The sequence below is a fragment of the Tachyglossus aculeatus genome, chromosome 15 (assembly GCF_015852505.1).
Source record: "Tachyglossus aculeatus isolate mTacAcu1 chromosome 15, mTacAcu1.pri, whole genome shotgun sequence".
NCBI classification, from domain to species: domain Eukaryota; kingdom Metazoa; phylum Chordata; class Mammalia; order Monotremata; family Tachyglossidae; genus Tachyglossus; species Tachyglossus aculeatus.
In genome coordinates this window covers 20,654,675-20,677,518 of record NC_052080.1, presented here as the reverse complement: position 1 = coordinate 20,677,518, position 22,844 = coordinate 20,654,675, and the positions used below count along the sequence as shown (strand labels likewise).

General features: G+C 41.9%; 1 protein-coding gene across 1 annotated transcript in view; it reads left to right on the top strand.

The window, feature by feature from the left end:
* Nucleotides 1-15,582: 15,582 nt before the first annotated feature.
* Nucleotides 15,583-22,844, top strand: part of KCNJ16 (potassium inwardly rectifying channel subfamily J member 16) — a 52,046-nt gene continuing 44,784 nt past the window's right edge. The window contains exon 1 of the mRNA XM_038757517.1: nt 15,583-15,662. The gene's annotated coding sequence lies outside the window, so the exon portion shown is untranslated. The remainder of the gene's footprint in view (nt 15,663-22,844) is intronic.

The window sequence follows — 22,844 nt, the reverse complement described above, 5'->3', positions numbered from 1 at the left end:
GAAAACGGGTATATGATCCCCATTTTACAAATGAGGAAACTGAGGCCCAGGGAAGTAAAGCAACTTTTCCAAGGTCACAGAGCAGGCAACTGCAAACAGACGACAAGACCTAGTAGAAAGAGCATTGGTCTGGGGGTCAGAGTATCTGAATTCTAATCCCGGCTCCACCACTTGCCTGCCTTGTAGCTTTCGGCAAGTCACTTAACTTCTTTGAGCCTCAGTTACCTCATTTGTAAAATGGGGATTAAGATGGTGAACCGTGAGTGGGATATTGACTGGGCCAACTTGATTATCACATAGTAAGGCATTAAAAATCAATATAGAAAACAAAAAACCGGCTCAGCCAGTATTAGAACCAAGATCCTCCAATTCCCAGGCCCATGCTATTTCCACTAGGCCACGCTGCTTCTCAGCGTAGTCTGAGGCAGCTTTTAGAAATGATGGAACCCACCCCAACTTGGGCAATGAACTGCACTTCTTGTGATTTTCTCTTTAAGTTTATGAGCATTAAACATCAATTATCCTGCTTTCCTGAACCTCCCTGCTGAAAAGTGATCCATAATAAACAACTCATCTAATTCTGTCTGTTTTCATTACAGGGCTCCCAAAAGATAGCTTGAAAATACTCAGAGGAGTTGAAAAAAAGACAGCATAATTGAGTATAATAGTGGTAATATCTTACAGGATGCAGCAACAATGGGAAATGAAGCAAAGCCAAAGAATACTTAGAAACCCAAGAGAGCCCTATAGGTTCCAAAAGATTGCCAGCCTTGGCCGCGAAAATCCATCAATTCTTAATTTCATGACAACTCCTACTCGAGATGAATATACAAACATTCTTCTTTAAAGAATAGAGCCCATCAGGGGGAGACAAATCCACCAGTAACTGAGGGGGTCCATCTCATCCAAATCCTACTTTTCCAGCTGTTTGAATTTTAACTAGCACATATTAATGTCCATGTCTGTTAACATGAACCATAACCATCATATGCTTTCAAATAAGTAGAAAAGATTGTTACCCATATCACTCCAATGATTAACGAATAAGAAAATACCTTGAAATTGTACAGCAAATTTTAATTTGACAAAACACTTCCACATATTTTTTTCTCATTATATCCTCACATCATCATTTTTAGGGCATGGCAGGTGTTATTACTATCCTGATTGTACATATGAGGAAACTGAGGGCCACAGAGGTTAATTTGCTTAAGGGCAGAAGTAGAAGTAGAAGCCAGATATCCAAGCTTCCTAAATTCAAGATCTTTTCAGGAAATGACAACTGGGTTGGATGCCACTACTTCTTGACTAGTCCAAATTGGGAAAAGTAAAAAGGACAACTATTTTCACACATCTCAGCAGTTCTGTGCCTCAGTTACCTCATCTGTCAAATGGGGATTAAAACTGTGAGGCCCCCCGTGGGACAACCTGATCACCCTGTAACCTCCCCAGCACTTAAAACAGTGCTTTGCACATAGTAAGTGCTTAATAAAATGCTATTATTATTATTATATTCTGTATTTTAACCAAGAAAACTCTATGAATCCTCAACCAGAATGTTTGCAGGTGGAGAGCAGGGCATTCTGGAAGAGATGTCTCTCTGGTGTCGCTATGGGTCGGAAACGACTCGACGGCATAAGACAAGACAAGAAGGGAAGGGAAGGGAAGGGAGGGGAGGGAAGAGCCAATAGCAGGGTAAGGCACTACAAATGTTAGGAATGGCTTGGATTTTGATTTTTAAGACTTTGAAAGAATCAGTTCATCATTATGTCTCTCTGTCTAGTGCATTAGCAAGTCACTGACACATTTCTGTCACAGACCTGAGGTGTTGAGCCTAAGAAGCCATATTCACCCGGTTTTCAGAAGAAAAACAAAACAGCTCACCCAATGATGTAATAATTCCTTTATATCTAAAACAGTGAATTAATTTTGCCCAAAGTGTTTCAGTAGGTAGTCCCTCTCACCTATCCATATGGGTTTATGATTGATCTTTCAATAGTTGACATATCTTGCCCCAACACGCTCTCTCTCCTTGCCCTGTGGATGTCCAGATATGGTATGTTTGGGCATAATAAAATAGCTTATCCTCTTCAACCTCTGTTGCCCAATTTGTAAAATAGGCCTAAAGATATTGGCCCCTGTGAAATCACTGTTTTAAGGGGGTTTTTATGCATTAAGCAGTTGTAGAGCTCTTTGAAGTCTCTGCATAAGGAATCATGTGTCAATACAAAGTATCAGTGTTACTTTTATTCATTTATTAGATTGTACTCTTCACAAGCTCAATTAATGGTTCTGACTCATGATGCAAATCATTCTCTCCAAGGTGATTATGAGTTACTTATTTTTTCTTTTCTTTTTTTTCCTGCCTTAGTCAATTCCAGTGGTAAATGGTTCAACCTAGCTGGATTCTGAAGAAACCAGGACAGTTATTCAGCAGATTTCCTGAATGTCTGAAGTCCACTCATTATGAAATGTCAACGACTATTTTCTGGAACATCTAGCCTTAAATCTAATATATTACCATCCCTTGTGGGGCTCAAAACTGAGGAGTGGACAGGGCCGAATGCTGGAGGTCCACGTGGGAGACTCATTCTGCAGTGATGACCAAACAATTCAATTTAACATTCCTGCTGGTGCGGGAGAAAGCCAAAAAAAACCAAAACAAGGATATTCAATTTTAGAAAAGGAAACTATGAAAAAATGTGGACCGAGCTTTGGAAAAAAAAACTGAAAGGGGAAGCTAAAAATGCAACTGACCTACGAGAAGCTTGGAGGCTGTTTAAAAAACACATGCACACATTTTTAAGACCCAGGTAAACTGTGCCACTAAATACTTTAAAAAAAAAAAAATAAACTGAGCTCCCAACCAGAAACTCTGTGTGGCAAATTGGGAGGATGAAAAGAGGTCATTGGAGGGAAAAGTCATCTCTAAAGAATGAAAACCTCACTTTAGTGAGGAGAACAGAGAAACCTATAAAGATGGGCAGGTCAAGTGCAGACAGGAAATTAGGACTGTGAAGACTATATTGCACAGGATGCCCAAGTGACTCATGAAAGATTCTTCAACTATACCGAAAGCAAGCTTGCTCAAGGATCAGTGGGGGAGTTTCATGATTTGGGGGCAAAAAGAGGCTCTAAGAATGAACAGGGGATGGCCAATAAATTATCTAGTTGGGTCATTCCTAAGTCAAGCAATAATTTTCACTGAGTATCCATTGTGTGTAGAGCACTATACTATAGTGCTTAAGAAGATAAAATAGAGTTTGCACACAAGATTCCTGTCTTCAAAGAGCTTGCAACCTAGCAAGGGAGAATTGGCATGAATAAATTATGGGTAGGAGGAGGTAATAGCACATGAAGATGAGTACAGTGCTAAGGTGGTGTATGAAAAACCCAAATGATCAAGTGACATTGAAGTGCTGAAGAGGCAATTGGCGGGAGTGGATATAGGTTGGGGAGATGAGAGAGATTTTGGTGAGTCGTCACCATCTGTTCTTATCTATCAATCGTATTTATTGAGCGCTTACTATGTGCAGAGCACTGTACTAAGCACTTGGGAAGTACAAATTGGCAACATATAGAGACAGTCCCTACCCAACAGTGGGCTCACAGTCTAAAAGGGGGAGACAGAGAACAAAACCAAACATACTAACAAAATAAAATAAATAGGTGAGGTTCTTCTCACCTATCCCTGCCTGTGTCCTCTTGCTCTCATGCAGTGATGACCAAACAATTCAATTTAAGAAGAATAATACTTCTGAGTTCTAACCTTCCTCTTTGGTATTCCTATTGCTTCCATCTTCCTTTCTTATGGCACTTAAGTGCTTACTATGGGCCAGGCATTGCACTAAGAGCTCGGGTGGATACAAGATAATCAGGTAGGACCCAATCCCTGTCCCACATGGGACTCAAAGTCTAAGTTGGAGGGAAAAGAATTTAATCCCCATTTTACAGATGAAGTAAATGAGACACAGAAAAGTTAAGTCACTTGCTCAAGGTCACAAGGCAGTGCCGAAGTTGGGATTAGAACCCAGGTTTTCTGGCTCCCAGGCCTGTACTCTTTCTAATAGGAAATGTTACTTCCCTATATGCTGTTCTATACTTACAACTGGTAGGCACCCCAACCGCTGATAGTACTAGCTATGAGAACAAGACTGACTGGTGAATTTGAATGTGATAAACCAAAGATGATGATAATAATTGTGGGTACCTGTTCCTGGTTGAGCTTAGCACTGGGGAAGGTACAATCTCAGTAGATAGGACAATAGATCAGGTCAATACTGATCCCACACGGGACTCACAATCAAAGAGAGAGGAAGAGAATATGTATTTGATATTCATTTTATGGGTAAGGAAACTAGTACAGTGGAAAGGAAGTGACTTGTCCAAGGTCAGACATAATAATAATAGTAATAATGATGGTATTAGTAAAATGCTTACTATTTGCCAAGCACTGTTCTATGCACTGGGTAGCCACAAAGTGTTCAGGGTGGACGCAGTCGCTGTCCCACGTGGGGCTCACAGTCTTAATCCCCACTTTATAGAAGAGGTAGCTGAGGCACAGAGAAGTGAAGTGACTTGTCCAAGGCCACACAGCAGACAAGTGGTGGAGCACTCAAAATTTGAACAATGGAGCCAGGATTAGAAACCACATCTCCTGACTCCCCAAGCTGGGGATCTTTCCACCAGGCCAAGCTAATTCATAATTTGGGTGATTGGTGGAAAAAAAAGATTCTATTGGTGGAAAAAAGATCAGTTTTTCTTTTTCTTCTTGACACACAGCATGCCAGTGAACTATGTCTGCAAAATGGGCACTGCTAAACTGGAAAAGGTTAAACAGGAATCCAGCTTCAGGCTTCATTCATTTCAAATCCCTAGGAAAAAAATGAAGTGACTCACATGCCCTCTAGAGTTTATGCAAACCATACTGGGCTGTTCATAAAGGACACATACATTGGCACCAAAAAGGGAGTGGAAAAAAAAGGTATTCTTCACTGAAATTTATGAGTAAGAAATGGGGCTGCAATCACTTAACAGAGTGAAGTTTCTCTGAGTGCGGCAGCCGCTGATTTCCTCCTCTAGACGCTAAAGCCCTAAACAGCTCTTCATGTATTTGACAAAATTCCTGGAGAAACTCCTCCAAAATAACCAGGCAAAATGGAAGATGCAGTTCTAGCTTAGTGATTTAAGTCCCCATTGTCCTAAGACTGAGTTGCACCTCAAGATCAATCAATCAGCTGTGTGACTTTGGGCAAGTCACTTAACTTCTCTGTGCCTCAGTTCCCTCATCTGTAAAATGGGGATTAAGACGGTGAGCCTCCTGTGGGACAACCTGATCTCCCTGTAACCTCCCCAGTGCTTAGAACAGTGCTGTACACATAGTGAGCGCTTAATAAATGCCATTATTATTATTATTATTATTATTATTTAACGCTTAATACATTGTGCAGAGCACTGTACTAAGGGCTTGGGACAGTACAATATAACAGAGTTAGTAGATACTTGCCTGCCCAAAATGAACTTAGGGTCTTAACGGGGTGGGGAAGGGGTTTCAGGACCATGAAGTAAAATTATTCACCAAGAATGGTTTTTCAAAAGGAGAATCCACAACTTCTTTTTAATCACCTACAAAACTGATTTTCCCTTGCTTGTTTTTTTGACACAGCTTCTGATTGTGGACCCTTCCTGCTCCTCATCAATCATCCTGCCAAAAAAAAAGGACTGTTGGTTCTTTTCCCCGGGTGACTGCTTTACTTTTTTCCCCTAGGCTGTGAAACACACTTTGAGATACTGAGTTCAGCCTGTCTTCAAGTCAAAATCTAATTTACATTCATTGTCAGAGGTCTGCACTCCAGTGATTACTTCATTTTCGGTGGTGTTTTTCTAGCATTGTTGTTTTATCTTTTTTGCCAGTTTCTTGTCTGAGGGAAGAGTGCTAGGCACCCTAAAATGACTATAAAGCCAATGGATTTCGTCATATACTACACAAACTCAGGGGCACAGGAAGTTTTGAGGATGACCTCTGGTACTGTCTGTCTTGCCTAGTTCCTCAGGAATCAATTTAATCGTATAAGGGATGTTTACAAGAAGATCTGCAAGGTACATACATTGTGTGGTTGTTTTCAGAGGTTTTATAAGTTTTTTTATGCACTGGCGACAGGAACACTATGAGAATAAGGCAGATTGTGAGTTGGGGCTCTGTTAATATTTACATACAGACTCTGTAAACACTCACAGGAGAGTATGGAACAGATTCTCGGGTGGAGGGAAGCTGAACTATACATAATAATACGTACAATAATAATATTTATTTATTTTACTTGTACATATTTATTCTATTTATTTTATTCTGTTAATATGTTTTGTTTTGTTGTGTGTCTCCCCCCTCTAGACTGTGAGCCCACTGTTGGGTAGGGACCGTCTCTATATGTTGCCAACTTGTACTTCCCAAGCGCTTAGTACAGTGCTCTGCACACAGTAAGAGCTCAATAAATACGATTGATGATGATATAAATGAATAAATTGTCTTCCCCTCTAGACCATTAGCTTGTTGTGAGCAGGGAATGTGTCTGTTCTATTGTTATACTGTCCTCTCCCAAGCTCTTAGCAGAGTGTTCTGCACCCAATAAATGTTCAATAAATACAATGTCCATCTGACACGTGGTCCATTGTGTCAACTCTGCAAGGGGAGGGAAAGCACTGGGTTAAATAAAAATCAACTGATCGCATTTACTGAATGCTTACTGTATGCAGAGCACTGTGTCAAGCACTTGGGAGAGTATAATAATAACAGAGTTGGTACACATGACTCTTCCCAGCAGTGTTGTGCTCATCATTTATATATTAACAAAGCTTTCTTCCCATGTAGAAAAGTCTGTTTTTCACACTCACCAGAGTGGCTAGAAATAAAATGCATATTTATATTATATAAATATATATATTTAGACTCTTAGCCCCAAGGGACAGGGACCACGTTTAATTCCCCTCTGCTTAGTCTCTCTCAGTGCTTAGAACAGTACCCTGTTCACAATAAGTGCTTAAACAACACTATTCCTACTATAACATTCCACTGTTTTCCCTGAAACTTCATCCTTCGGTCTTCCATTCTCCCCTCCTCAGTGTGAGCTGTACCAACTGTCCGGATCTGACATCCTAGACCTTGTTCCGATCCTTTTCAGAATGAGCCCCAAAGGAAAGAAAACAACCTGATTTGTTAAGCTGCCTATTCAAGGCTCTGCAAGGCCCTGGCAAAATCACTCAGTTTCTGATTCCAAGTCAATCCTCTGATTTCCTAATGGAGAAACCAGGTTCTCTCATTAAGGCCACTGCAGTGGGATGAAGTTGGAATACAGAAGTCATGAAACCTCACTACCTGCTCATTGAAGAGTGGACTGCATTTCCGCGGGCATTTCAGGTTTGGGAGTCAGAGGTCGTGGGTTCTAATCTCGCCTCTGTCACTTGTCACCTTGGGCAAGTCGCTTAACTTCTCTGTGCCTCAGTTACCTCATCTGTAAAATGGGGATTGAGACTGTGAGCCCCACGTGGGACAACCTGATTACCTCGTACCTACCCCAGTGCTTAGATCAGTGCTTGGCATATCGAAAGCATTTAACAAGTACCATTATTATTATTATTTTGAGAAGAGTTAATGGCGAGGAAATGATCAAGCCACAACACATATAGACCAGCCAGAAGAACACACCCTTGGTTTTTCTACAGTCCTCTTCCAAACGTTCAGTCCAGAGCTCTGCACACAGTACGCATTCAATAAATACCAGTGATTGATTGGACAGAATCAGTCCTGTGGAATACCCTACTTAAAATGTCGTTTTCCTCCAACTATCCCACCTTTGCAAGTATCTGATACTTCTCTACCACACAACTAGAGGACTGTGCCATTGGCTGCTCAAGATTCTGAATTTAAACACAAAATGACATCTTGGGCTAATAGAAAGTGCATGGAACTGAGAGTCAGGAGATGTGCGATTAAGTCCAACGTGTGCCAAGGGTCTGCTGGGTAACCTTGGTCAAGTCACTTAACCTTTCAATTATCCCAGCAAAAACTCCTCACTCTTGGCTTCAAGGCTCTCCATCCATCACCTCGCCCTCTCCTACCTCACCTCCCTTCTCTCCTTCTCCAGCCCAGCCCGCACCCTCCGCTCCTCTGCCGCTAACCTCCTCACTGTACCTCGTTCTCGCCTGTCCCGCCGTCGAACCCCCGGCCCACGTCCTCCCCCTGGCCTGGAATACCCTCCCTCCACACATCCGCCAAGCTAGCTCTCTTCCTCCCTTCAAAGCCCTACTGAGAGCTCACCTCCTCCAGGAGGCCTTCCCACACTGAACCCCTTTTTCCTCTCCTCCTCCCCATCCCTCCTGCCCTACCTTCTTCCCCTCCCCACAGCACCTGTATATATGTTTGTACATATTTATTACTCTATTTATTTTATTTGTACATATTTACTATTCTATTTATTTTGTTAACGATGTGCATCTAGCTTTATTTCTATTTATTCTCATGACTTGACACCTGTCCACATGTTTTGTTTTGTTTTCTGTCTCCCCCTTCTAGACTGTGAGCCCGTTATTGGGTAGGGACCATCTCTATATGTTGCCAACTTGTACTTTCCAAGCGCTTAGTACAGTGCTGTGCACACAGTGAGCACTCAATAAATACGACTGAATGAATGAATGATTGAATGAATTCAATCGACTGTATTTACTCAGTGCTCAGTGTGTGCCAAGCACTGAACTAAGTGCTTGGGAGAGTATACTATAACAACAGACACACTCCTGCCCACAATGAGCTCACTGGGTTCCAGTTTCCTCATCTGTATATAAATACATTGTAAGCAAGTGACTCAGTCACAACTGATGAATCTCTAGATTTTACAGTCAATAATAATAATAATAATAATAATGGCATTTATTAAGCGCTTACTATGTGCAATGCACTGTTCTAAGCGCAGGGGAGGTTACAAGGCAATCAGGTTGTCCCTCGGGGAACTCACAGTCTTAATCCCCAATTTACAGATGAGGTAACTGAGGCCCAGAGAAGTTAAGTGACTTGCCCAAAGACACACAGCTGACAATTGGGAGAGCCGGAATCTGAACCCATGACCTCTGACTCCAAAGCCCGGGCTCTTTTCCACTGAGCCACGCTGCCTTCAGTCCCTGTGGGCAGGGAGGGTGTCTACCTACTCCATTGCATCTACTGTCTCAAATGCTTAGTACAGTGCTCGCACACAGGAAGCACTCAGTAAATATAACATTGATTGATATTCTTATATCCAGCCCAGCACATAGCACATAGTAAACACTAAATACCAAAAAATTAAGTGATTTTATAGATTGCTTTTTCATAAAGATCTAGATGCTGGTACTATTCTTTAAGTCAATGATATTTATTGAACACTTCCTGTGTGCAGAGCACCGGACTAAGCACTCCTAGGTGGTTCCCAGTCACCCTTTCCCTATATTGCTCTTATCTTTGTGTGTTGCCTTCAGCTCAAGAACCTGTTCCCAAGGCTCCTCATCATTACTGGGTGAAAGGTGAAACTTCGTTAGACTCAAAATTTCATCTCAGTTCGAGTGAGCGTGGCTTTGTGGAAAGGGCTCGGGAATCAGGAGAAATGGGTTGGAAACCCATCTCTACCCCTTGCCTGCTGTGTGGATCTGGGCAAGTCACTGAACTTATCTCTGCCTCAGTTTCTTCATCTGCAAAATGAGGATGAATTACCTGTTCTCCCTCCCCTTTATAATCTGAACCCTTAAGAAATACAAAACATGTTGACAATAAGATGGAATAATAGGATAAAGGGGTAGGTACCATCTCCCAACTTCCCAGCACATTTTCTGGCAGCCACTGGGAACTAGAAGAGAAGTGTCAAAGAACTAAAATGTGAGATGTTCCCTCATGTTGTTCTACTCTACGGGAGTCCAGCTCAAGCTAGCTAGTCAGTAAGTCAGTCAATCAATAACCTTGTATCCCCACCCCCCACCCCGCCAGTACTTAGAACAGTGTTTGGCACATAGTAAGCGCTTAACAAATATCATCATCATTATTATTATAGAATATCATATGGAGAGCTGAGGGGGCTGAGAAGAGCAAAACATGGACTCTGCCCTTATGGGTAACTTAAACCAGGCACCTGACCTGAACATCCAGGCAATTCCATCTTTATCATCTTATTTATTGTGCACTCAGTGTGCACAGCACTCTAATTGCTTGAGAGAGTACAATGCAACAGAGTTTGTAGACATTCCCTGCTTAAAAGGAGCTCAATGCATGGTCCACCCTTGGATGATGTCCAAGTGACCCAAAGGCATACAATAATCCTCCCCCTGGCCTGGAATGCCCTCCCTCCGCACATCCACCAAGCTAGTTCTCTTCCTCCCTTCAAAGCCCTACTGAGAGCTCACCTCCTCCAGGAGGCCTTCCCAGACTGAGCCCCCTTTTTCCTCTCCCCCCCGCATCCCCCCCGCCCTACCTCCTGCCCCTCCCCACAGCACTTGTATCTATGTTTGTACAGATTTGTTACTCTATTTTACTTGTACATATTTACTATTCTATTTATTTTGTCAATGATGTGCATCTAGCTTTACCTCTACTTATTCTGATGCCTTGACACCTGACTACATGTTTTGTTTTGTTTTCTGTCTCCCCCTTCTAGACTGTGAGCCCCTTGCTGGGTAGGGACCGTCTCTATATGTTGCCAACTTGTACTTCCCAAGCACTTAGTACAGTGCTCTGCACACAGTAAGCGCTCAATAAATACAATTGACTGAATGAATAAATGAATGAATAGAATATCAAATCCATGCAATGAGAACCTGGGGACTACTTGAAGGACTCTCCATTTGAAAGTGTGTCCACACTAGCCTTTCCATAGTCCAGCAAGGCATGGAACAGGTTGACACACTTTGCAATGAGACACTGGGAACAGCCCATCGAAATGAAAGTCTCGTTCATCGCAAAGGTCAATGTTCACACAGTCCTGTGCCCTACCACGTTGTAAAACAGTCTCCCATGTGAAGCAGGATGCTGTCGGGAATGGCGGAAGAGTCTCTTGCCATGAGATTTCGGAATGGAGAAACTGAACTGAGGTAAGTGATTAGAGTGCAGCCGGTATGAAAAGAACGACTTGCTCTCTCTCGTCTCTGCCAGGATTGTGCCATGGGTACTGTGCGGTCAATGAGGCAAGCAGGGGTACAGCAAAAGAGGTGGCTTCAATTGAAGGTGGAGATTTCATTTTGTAATGCGGCATTTTCAATGTTCTGAGCTATCCTCTTTAATCTTTAAAGGTCTATACTGCCTAGAAAAAAATGTGGACTATCATAGCTCAAATGACTTTAAGGCACAAATGTGTTTCCATTCCTAAATAGAGCCTTTTTAAAACAGGGAAGGATATTCTAATTAGTTTCAGTCTGAGACAGTAGTCTTTGCAGCAAATATTTACTAAGTCCTAGAGAATATGATCGTATTTTAATTTATTTTTAATGATTCTGCCTTCATTTGGGGAAGATTAAACAATCACCAGTTTTCTCAAGTTGGAAGTCCCCAGTCAATATAGCACCGATTAAGGACATTTGTCGGAATCATAAACTGGCTGGCTAAAGCCCAGAGAGATTCAAGTCGTGTTCTTAATTCATTTTTTTTTAAATGTATAGTTGTGTGAGCCAGAATGAATAGAGGGAAAGGGAGGGGGGTAGGGGACTTGAAATTTTGAGCAATGCTATTAGGGACTCATTGAAATTCTACATGTTTCAATTGCTACAATTAGTAGAAGGAATAGTATTTCATTTCAGGAATCAACTTAGTATCTTTTTGATCTCATATGTCACAAGCTCCTGTTTGGAGGCACTACCATTTTATTATTTTTATGATGGCTATGATGTCAATATGAACAACACAAAACCTGCTTAAATATTATTTATATTGTCTCAAAAATATTTAATCAGCCTGTCCCTTGAGGCAAGTGTTTATTTTGATAGGCCAACACACAAGGATATTCAGGATATTTACTGAAGAAAATACCATTGGAATTAAGTGCAGAGAGGCAGATTGACTAAGGGGGACAACAAGCCTATTTTGGAGTAAAAGCACTCAATTTAGGAGAAATATAAAATGTTTATATTTATGGTTTCAAGGATAGGAACCTGAGCTTCTTCTTTGTAAAAGGAAAAGGTCCACTTGTACAAGCAAAGCTTGGCGTGACAACCATATTCCCTTTGGGAGTTCTGAGGCCTCAGATTCTCCTTCCCACAAGTACTGAGGCAAAGAGAAGTCAGGTTTCTCCTCAACTCAAGGGACGTTAAATAACACTTGATTTTAGTAGACAAAACAAGAAGATGCACAGACTAACTGGAAATGTCTCGATTTTTGAAAATTACCTGATAGGAAAAAAAAAAATCAAAGGAAAACCAAGAATGGAAAAATTCCTTTGTGGCTTCCTGTTCTCCTTGTAATGCTAACGAAGGTGGGATTAGTTCCCAGTTCCCAAAAGTAGTAACGTTTGTAGATTTCTCATTCTTTGAGTGGGGGTGGTGAAGGAAGTGCAGGATAAAGGGAAACTGGAAAGGAGAGAGCCTGGCTTGCTTTCTCTTAAGCTGTTTTCATTCTTTGGCAGAGGGAGAGGGAGGTGAGGAGGGAAAGAGAGGGGAAAGGAGAGGAGGCTGAGGTGAATAGTAAGCTATTATTAATGTGGCCAGTTAGAAGCTAATCACCCTTAGATTATCTTTTGAATGCAAAAATCGTGCTTTGGGCCATTTGCCATTCAAGAATAAAACTTGCCCCCATCATTCCTCCATTCACCCCAGAGGCAGAGAAGACCCCCGGTTCTATGTGACCCAGATTTCTAACTTCACTGAGGCTCAGGGGTCTGTCAAGGAGCATGGTATTCATTCCCCCTTCTCCTTGCCTTCCTACATAGAACACTGGCAAGATCATGGCAGTTTGAAGCAGGAAGGCCCAGGTCATGGACTGGTGAGGAGATGATGCCTAGCATTTTACCTTTAATTGCCATTTCTGCTCTTAACTAATCTGCCCCTTCCCCCCGCCCCGTCAGTCCTCACCAATCTTGAGACTAGGAGCCTGAATCAGGGCCATTGGATTCTCCCCAGAATACAATAACTAAGGTTCTTGTACTGTAAGCTGGTTATATGTTGGTATCAACTGATTTCGTAAAGGGCAGATGTCTATGGAATCTCAGTGTCTAAGACGGACAGTGCAGGAGGAAGATGAATTCTCCCATGTGGAAGACCTAGGAAGGGTGATGTGTTTACTAACACATTTAAGAAAAGACTGTTTTCTCTTTATGGTTGGCACTGCAGATCATGTGGCACTGAATACTATTAATTTCTGGCAGGTGACATCATAAAGTCCTTAGAGGTCCTGAGCTGGGGACATTGGGAAGAGAAGTCAAAAAGGCCATTAAATACAAATGGAATGTGATATCTTGGAGAACCCATTGGTAAGAGCATACACGTTTTTCTTGTATTCTCACGTCCCCCCTATTTGCTTATAATTGGCTTTCAACTGCTCAAAGCCCTTCCATTTTCCTAGGTTTCTAGATTGCTATTCCAAGGATACCAGACTTTTGTTCCGGGTGTAATCATCAACATCATCACCGTGGTTTTTATTATGTGTTTCCTAAGTTTCCTAGGTTCTGGAGAACATCATTATCACCAAAATAATACCAGTACGGTTTTTATAATGTTTGTTAAGCACTTACTATGTGTCAACACTATTCTAAGCACCAGAATAAACACAGGTTAATGAAGTTAGACATATTCCCTGTCTTGTTTGGGCCTCGCAGTCTAAGTAGGAGAGAGAACAGGAGATCTGAAGCACAGAGAAGTTCAGTGACTTGGCCAAGGTCACACAATAAGTACTTGGCAGAGTCAAGATGAGAACCCAGGTCCACTGACCCCCAAGCCCATGCTCTTTCTGCTAGACCACGCTAGTTCATTTAAGCCCTTACTACATGCCCAACACTGTACTGAGGACAATGGGAGATATAATATAAGCCAAATGGACACAGTTCCTGACCAACATTTGTCTCACACGCTAAGGAAGAAGGGGGAAAAGTTATTGAATCCCCATTTTACAGATAAGGAAACTGAGGCATGGTGAAGTTAATAACTTGCCCAAGGTCACAGAGTCGGCAAGGGGCAGAGCGGGATTAGAAGTCAGGTCTCCTTCCACTCATTCCAATGCATTTTCCTTTAGGTTACGCAGATTCAGTGTATTGCATGCTCATATCTGAATAAAGCTGGAGGTTGAGTCCTTTATGGGCATAGAGCTCTGTGTAAATTAGAGGTCAGTGATTTAATATTATCTTATAAGTACCCCAGCGTTCAGAACAGTGCTCCTTACCATGAGCTTTAAAACACTCAATTACCTTGATCCCTCCTGCCTCACCTTGCTACCTTCCTTACTCCAACCCAGCCCGTGCACTTCATTTCTCTAACACCAAGCTTCTCACTGAATCTCGATCTCATCTATCTCAGCGCCAACTTCTCGCACACTTCTGGCCTCTGACCTGAAACGCCCTCCCTCTTCGTATTGGGCGGACAATTACTCTCCCCCCTTTTAAAGCTTTACTGAAGGCACATCTCCTCCAAGAGGCCTTCCCTGATTAAGCCCTCCTTTTCTCTTCTATCACTCACTTCTGCATCACCCTGACTTGGTCCTTTTATCATCCCCCCATCCCAGCCCCACAGCACTTACGTCCACATCTGTCATTTTATTTCTTTCTATTAATGTCTGCCTCCCCCTCTAGACCGTATGCTCATTGTGGGCAGGGAATGTATCTGTTACATTGTTATTGTATACTCTCCCAAGCACTTAGTACAGTGCTCTACCCACAGTAAGCACTCAAAAAATACAACTGACCGACTGCTTTGTACAGAGTAAGTGCTTTACAAATACCGTGACTATTAAGATTTCTGGGGGGTATTTTTTTAGCCTGTTCTGTTTTTTATGTGAAAAAGAATGCCCCAATCCTGTGTCTTCTTCTACGTGGCTCGTCATGGCCATTTGATGGCCCTGAGCCACCTAGGTGCATGATACTGGCACAGTTAAAATACTTAGCTGCTAATAGTTATCTTGACCCAGCTACTATTGACATAGGAAATCTCCACCCTTAACCAGCTCACACAGAACTGGAATGGTTTCTGGGTAAATAGGTTAAATGCCATTTATGTTGAGCCTGGAAATTGGCATGAGTCTTTCCATACATTACTTTCGAACAATCCACCTAGCAGATATTTGAGATATTATCGGGCATGGTGGACTGTATTTCTGACCCAGGAAATCTTCCTCCTCCATGTCACCGATCAGCTGAAAGCTTCCCTGGGACATGCCTGAGTGCCTTCACTAGGCACATTCTTTGGTACTTGGACAATCAAATAAGCACAGTCTCAGCTAACTGGCTGTCACCTGTTTCATAAGATGCCGAAGGCTACCTGAGCAGATCCCCGGGGTTGGGTTAGAGAACAAATTGCTGTCAATGTTTAACCTACAGCTTTCATGAGTGTGGTTTTTCCTGTCCGTCTTATTAACCCAACCACCATTTCTTTTTTTTTTTTTTTACTGTTTCCCAGCTGGTTGCATGCTGAACAAATCACCTCTTTAAACACTTTGCGTAGGAGAGTGAGTTAAGGTAAGATACGCTTTATCATTGCTATAATGGGATTGGTGCGATCATCTTATGATATCCTGTATTTACTTTGTCTGGAGAGGCAGAGCTATGTGCCATGGGTTGGAAATGGCGTATTAGGTATTATTCAGTTTACCCTCTATTCAAGTGACTAAGAAGGAAATGCATATTTGATCATTTTGTTTAGGTCATGTTTTGTTCACTAGTGTTTGGCAAAGATGTTGGCTTTATTTTATCTGAGTGGCTCAGAACCATTATGTAACCTTAAATATTGAATTGTCTTCCCTGAAATTGTATTCGTCATGTTAAAAACACGGAGGTTAACATCCTCTCTTTTAAAGCAGAGTCTGGGTTGTTATTAATCCCAGGCTATTTTTTTTTTCATTTTCTAACATGGAAGTAGAATCTCATTAACTAACGTAAGAATTATGCAGTCACAGAAATGATCTGGAGTAATACAGAAAAGCATGCAGTCTATATCCCTTTATTAAAAACCAAAATATTAGATTTTCCTGACTTCAGCAATAGCAACACCCATTCCATTTTATCATTACTGCTGCTATTATCACATTAATAAATAAGTGCTTACTTTTTGCCAAGACTGTGCACTAAATGCTGCTACTGCAGCTAAGCACCGGGGTAAATACAAGGTAATCAGAGTGGACATAAACATAAACTTTCACTAGGCCTGTTTGCCTATTCTTTCTTGTATCCATTTACATTAGCAAGCATTCAGAAGTCTGAGCAAGCTCTATTTTTTTTTAAATGGTATTTGTTAAGAACGTACTGTGTGCCTGGCACCGTACTAAGCACAGAGGTGGATGCTAGATAATTGGTATGGACGTGGTCCATGTCCCATATGGAGTCACAGTCTTAATCCCCATTTTATAGATGAGGTAACTGAGGCACAGAGAGTGACACACTCAAGGTCACCTGCGAGACAAGTGGTAAAGTCAGGATTAGAACTCAGGTCTTCTGACTCTCAGATCCAAGCTTTTTCCAGTGAGCCACACTGGTTCTCTGCATATCATCGCCAGAATTCTGCAATTTTGCTTTCTGTTGGCTTCTTTTAAGGTAGTTTGGGTAATGAATAGGAATCTCTCAAAGTCAGCAGAATCTTGATTTGTCTGAATCACAGACTTAATGAGACTGAAACAGGATTTGCTCGGACAGGGAATGTGTCTGTTTATTTTTGTGTTGTACTCTCCCAAGTGCTTAGTACAGTGCTTTGTACACAGTAAACACTCAATGAATGCGATTGAATGAATGAATGACTAAAAAAAAAAAAAAAAGACTTACAGAAGGGACACCCGGGCGGAAACAACATTCTATCTTGTAGCTCCATAGACAGCTAAGGGAAGTTCCTCAAGGGCATAACCGAAGAGGGTAAAAAACAATGTTGCCCCTGACAGTTTGACACAGAGACCTTTGAAATAAGTGCTCTGCTTATTCTGGGAAGTAAACAAACCACACGAAATGTCAGAAATGCAAAGTGCTTTCTTGGACACTTCGCCTAGATTTCCTGAAAACGACATAGAGAATTTCCAGGAGTGGTGTGGGCTTTAGCAAATCAATTATCTTGCAGGGGCGAGGGATGTTTCTGCACAATGGGGGAAGAACCACTTGGAAATTTGCTCCTCTCTAGACTTTGAGCAATACTGCATGTAGTTCCCATTGACATTTTCTTGTAAGTTGTGGGTATTAAGGCAAACCCATAAACAGCAGATTAGTCCAAGTGATTTTAGTCTGATCCAAAATATGAACTTGACCACATTCCAGTGGAAAATAAGGGATTTAGAGGAGGAATCAAAATACTGCATATTCATACATTTGAAATAAAAACCCTGACGGAGAGTTGACTTTTCCAGGAACATTTGAAAGTTTTCCACAAGAAAATGTGTTTCTACCAATGAAGCTCAAAAACAATGGTGAATTCAAGTCCGGACTAAAATGTTATCTGGCGGAAGGTCGGAGAATGCAAAAATTATAAAGCTGATCGAATCATTATTTTGACTCTGTAGTTCAAGTTGGTAATGAAGAGTCATATTTATCAACTGCGTGCAATAAGTGTTCAATAAATATCACTGAGTGATTGGAAGACTGGAAGGAAAATAAAAACATGATTTGGTGACTGAGGGGGAAGGGTATTCTAGGAAGTGGAAAAGATTTGGGCAATGGGTACGTTGGAGGGTTAGGAGAGCACTTGGGAGGGATGAAGACTGTCAACTGCGGGAGAGGAGTGGTAATAAACATGACAGAGTCTACTGATGGAAAGCCCAAGCCACTGCTTACTAGTCTTTGTTTTATTCGAGAAGTAAGGGAGAATCCTTGGATAATTTTAATAATAATGATGACGTTTATTAAGCGCTTACTATGTGCAAAGCACTGTTCTAAGCGCTGGGGAGGTTACAAGGTGATCAGGTTGTCCCATGGAGGGCTCACAGTCTTCATCCTCATTTTACAGATGAGGTAACTGAGGCACAGAGAAGTTAACTGACTTGCCCAAAGTCGCACAACTGACAAGTGGCAGAGCCGGGTTTTGAACCCATGACCTCTGACTCCAAAGCCCATGCTTTTTCCACTGAGCCACGCTGCTTCTCAATTTTGAGATAGGGAATGTCATGGTCCAAACTGTACTTTAAAAAGAGCCCAATGGGGTATGTTGAGAGCAGCACAAATCCTTCTCTCGATTTAAGTTTGGCTTTTGAAGACAAAGCAATGAGTCAAAGGTACTTAGCCAGAATTTTTCCCCGGGGTGTTCCAGTGTCTCTATGGCAACAGCAAGGTTGGCACCCAGGGAGGCTCATTTGGTATTGCAGGAAACCGGGGGACCAGTTTACGGCCTCTATAGTGACTAAATGATCCAGTAGTGTTCCAAAGTCACCAAAGTCTGCCAAGGGAAGTCTCCCATCACAAAGTGCATTGCTACCATGTCAGACTGCAGGAAATCAATGACATCAAGATAGTCTCAACGTTGGATATTTATGAACTAGGGCTGAATCAGAAGTTAAAGTAGGACAAAATGTCATCCAAGGTCTGCGAGTTGAAGATGGAGAAGGAAAAGAATCATTTCCTTCCCTAACACGTTGCTCAGAAAGTGAGTGGTTTTCAAAAGTCTTGAATTTAGGTATTTAACATTAACTATCAGTCAGGTCTTTGCTCTTTCCACGACCATACTCCCAAAATGAACAGGGTGGTCCAATGGAAAGAACATGAGGTTGAAAATCAGAAGTCTGCTAGTTCCACCACTGGTCTGCTGTGCAATCCTGGTCAAATCATTTAACCTCTCTCTGGGCCTCAGTTTCCTCATCTATAAAATGTAGAAAAGATAGATTGTGAGCCCAAGAAGCAGTGTGGCTCAGTGGAAAGAGCATGGGCTTTGAAGTCAGAGGTCATGGGTTCAAATCCAGCCTCCACCACTTACTGGGTGTGTGACTTTGGGCAAGTCACTTCACTTCTCTGTGCCTCAGTTACCTCATCTGTAAAATGGGGATAATAATAATAATAATAATGATGGCGTTTATTAAGTGCTTACTATGTGCAGAGCACTGTTCTAAGCGCTGGGGAGGCTACAAGGTAATCAGAATCAGGTTGTCCCACGGGGGGCTCACAGTCTTAATTCCCATTTTACAGATGAGGGAACTGAGGCCCAGAGAAGTGAAGTGACTTGCCCAAAGTCACACAGCTGACAATTGGCAGAGCCGGGATTTGAACCCACGACCTCTGACTCCAAAGCCCGGGCTCTTTTCCCTGAGCCACGCTGGGATGAAGATTGTGAGCCCCCCGTGGTCCCCTGATCACCTTGTAACCTCCCCAGAGCTTAGAACAGTGCTTTGCACATAGTAAATGCTTGATAAATGTCATTATTATTATTATTATTATTATCCTCTCTGGTAATCATGTATCTACCCTAGTGCTCAGCATAGCATGGCACTTCATTGCCACAATTATTAACTATGAACTGTCATCCTGGCATAGCAGAGTGAAAGTGTAGAAGTCATAGGGGCTTTTACACAGTTCAGTTTCCTATAATGTTCAAATACAGTAAAAATGATGGGCAAGGGTCATATTTAGATGATTAAGAAGCAGCATGTCTTAGTGGAAAGAGCATGGGCCCGCGAGTCACAAGGTCCTGGGTTCTAATCCCGGCTTCGCCACTTGTCCGCTGTGTGACCTTGGGCAAGTCACTTCACTTCTCTGGGCCTCATGTGTAAAATGGGGATTGAGAAAGTGAGCTCCAGGTGGGACAGGGACTGAGACCAACCTGATTAACTTGTATCTGCCCCAGCACTTAGAACCGCCCTTGGCACACAGTAAGCACTTAATAAGCATCATAATTATTCCTATTATTTATCCCATAACATATGTTTTACCCTCAAAGCCAACTAATTTGCAATATACAAACGGGAAACTGAAAAGTCCCCATCAGAATTAACAGATCTAAGCAGCCAAATCTCTTATGTGACAACCAAGCAGCCTCACGGTAAAAATACATTTTTACCGCAATAAACAAAACCAAAATGCCTTCCCTAAGCTCTGCTCTCTTGATGAACATGCTATCTCATCTCACATTTTAGTAATTAATGCCCTACCGACAATTCCGTCAGTCTTGGAGTCACAATTCAGAAACCATGGTGACCTCAGTCGCAAACAAACAGACTTTCGGAAATGTCTATTGATGTTAAAATTAACCAAATTACACTGCTTTCAATCTTGAGGCCTCTAACCAAAGAGACTAAGCTGCTGAAAAGGGGCATGTCTAGTTTCCACCCTGTGTTTTACTTAAGGATGCTTATTGCCTTAACTCGCAGGACAAGATTTATTAGCCGCCCTAGAGAATGGTAGGCAGCTGTCAGCATGGGAGAAAGGAATCTTTCATCATTTTTCCCTGCATCCATTTGTTGACCCATCTATATTTGATGAAATTGGTCTTGGCTTTTACTTAATATCATGTGGAAGATATATTGACTAAAGCGTGTAAATGACTCTTCCTTGAAGCAACTGAATGAAAAGGGTGGGGCTCGGAGCTCTTTTGATGATGATGATAACGGTATTTGTTAAGCGCTTACTATGTGCAAAGCACTGTTCTAAGCGCTGGGGGGGATACAAGGTGATCAGGTTGCCCCACGTGGGGGCTCACAGTCTTAATCTCCATTTTACAGATGAGGTAACTGAGGCACAGAGAAGTGAAGTGGCTTGCCCAAAGCCACACAGCTGACAAGTGGCAGAGTCAGGATTAGAACCCATGACCTCTGACTCCCAAGCCCGGGCTCTTTCCACTGAGCCACGCTGCTTCTCCAAATCAAATCCAAATCTCCAAATCTCTTTTCCAAATCATTCTACGAAGGCAAGTGAAGCACTCACCATTATAACCATTTTCCTCTTCCCCCAACCTATACTGGTCCTAAATGGAAGTTGATAGATTAGTGTGTTTAGGTTCAGACCTATGGGTGCAGTTTGGGATCAACAAATTCTTTGATGGTAATGATGTTTATTCCTTGGATACCCTTTCTCTAGTGTTGGATTTTACAATAAAGTGGTTCATCCCCTTAAACTCCAAATCCAGAAACGGTACAAACATGAATGCCAGGAATGCAAAGTCTTGGCCTATTTGCAAATTGAGCATATCTCTTCCTTCCTCTAAACTGTAAGCTCACGGTGGGGAGGGAATCTCTCTACTAGCTCTATATTATACTCTCCCAAATGCTCCACACCCAATAAGTGCTCAATAAATACAGCTGATTGATTGAACTAAAAATATGCTAAGCTCAAAGTTATGTTTGGATAACAGAGAAGCAGTTTGGCCTGTTGGAAAGAGCAAGGCCCTGGGAGTCAGAGCACCTGGGTTCTAATTCCGGCTTACCCGCTTGTCTGCTGTGTGACTTCAGAGAAGTCACTTCACTTCGCTGTGCCTCAGTTACCTCAACTGGGGATTAAGACTGTGAGCCCCATGTGGGACAGGGACTGTGTTCAACTAGATTAGCTTTTATCTACAGGCCCTGGCACATCATAAGCCCTTTACAAATACCATAAAAAAGCAACAACTCTGTGGCTAATGAGAGAGTGCTGGCTATGAGCTCCAGCCACTTAATTTGCTTTCTGTGGCACTTTAGATAGTTCTATTTCCTTGTGGGTAGAAATATATTTGACTTGAATAAAAATAAATCAAAACAAAACTGAGGAGGAGATAATTGGATCAAATATGTTAGAAGTTTCAAAACTAGTAGAAATTCCAGAGCGACAAACCAACTTCTTTTCAATCATTGGTATTAACTGAAGCTGTATGCGTTTAGGGAATAGAGTATTAGCCTGGGAATCAGAAGGACCTGTGTTCAAGACTGTGAGCTCGTTGTAGGCAGGGATTGTCACTATTTATTGTTGCACAGTACTTTGCCAAGCGCTTAGTACAGTGCTCTGCACACAGTAAGTGCTTCATAAATACAACTGAATGAATGAAAGAATTGGTTCTAGTCCCAGCTCTGCCCTATGTCTGCTGTGTGACTTTGGGTAAGTCACTTCACTTCTCTGTGCCTCAGTTACCTCAGCTCTCAAATGGGGATGAAAACTCTATACCCCATGTGGGACACTGACTGTGTCCTACATGATTTAGTCACATCTACCATGGTGCTTAATATAGTGTGTGGTACATAGTAAGCACTTAACAAATACCAAAAAAAATAAATAGTATTGGCTGATAGAAGTAAGGAAAAGTTGATAGCCCACATATGTCCACATCACCACATTTCCTGTTTAGGCACAACTGACCCATCACTCTCCCAAACTGTTCATAATGTCTGATATAGGTCCCTCATGATAATTTGTGATTAGGTCAAGTAAATTACCTTCAGATCATAGTGGAAAGAGCATGTGCATGGAAGTCAGGTACTTGAATGCTAGTTTGAGCTCATCCAAAGTTTTGATCATAACTTACAAGTTATAACCATTTTGCACCTCTCCCCATTCTTTAATGTTGTACATCATGCATCTTATGTACTTTGCAAGTGCTTAGTACAGTGCTTTGCACACAGTAAGTGCTCAATAAATTCGATTGAATGAATATTTATTAGTTTAGAGCCTTGGAACTAGCTATAATTCTATTTATTCTGACGATTTTGACACCTGTCTACATGTTTTGTTTTGTTGTCTGTCTCCTCCTTCTAGACTGTGAGCCCGTTGTTGGGTAGG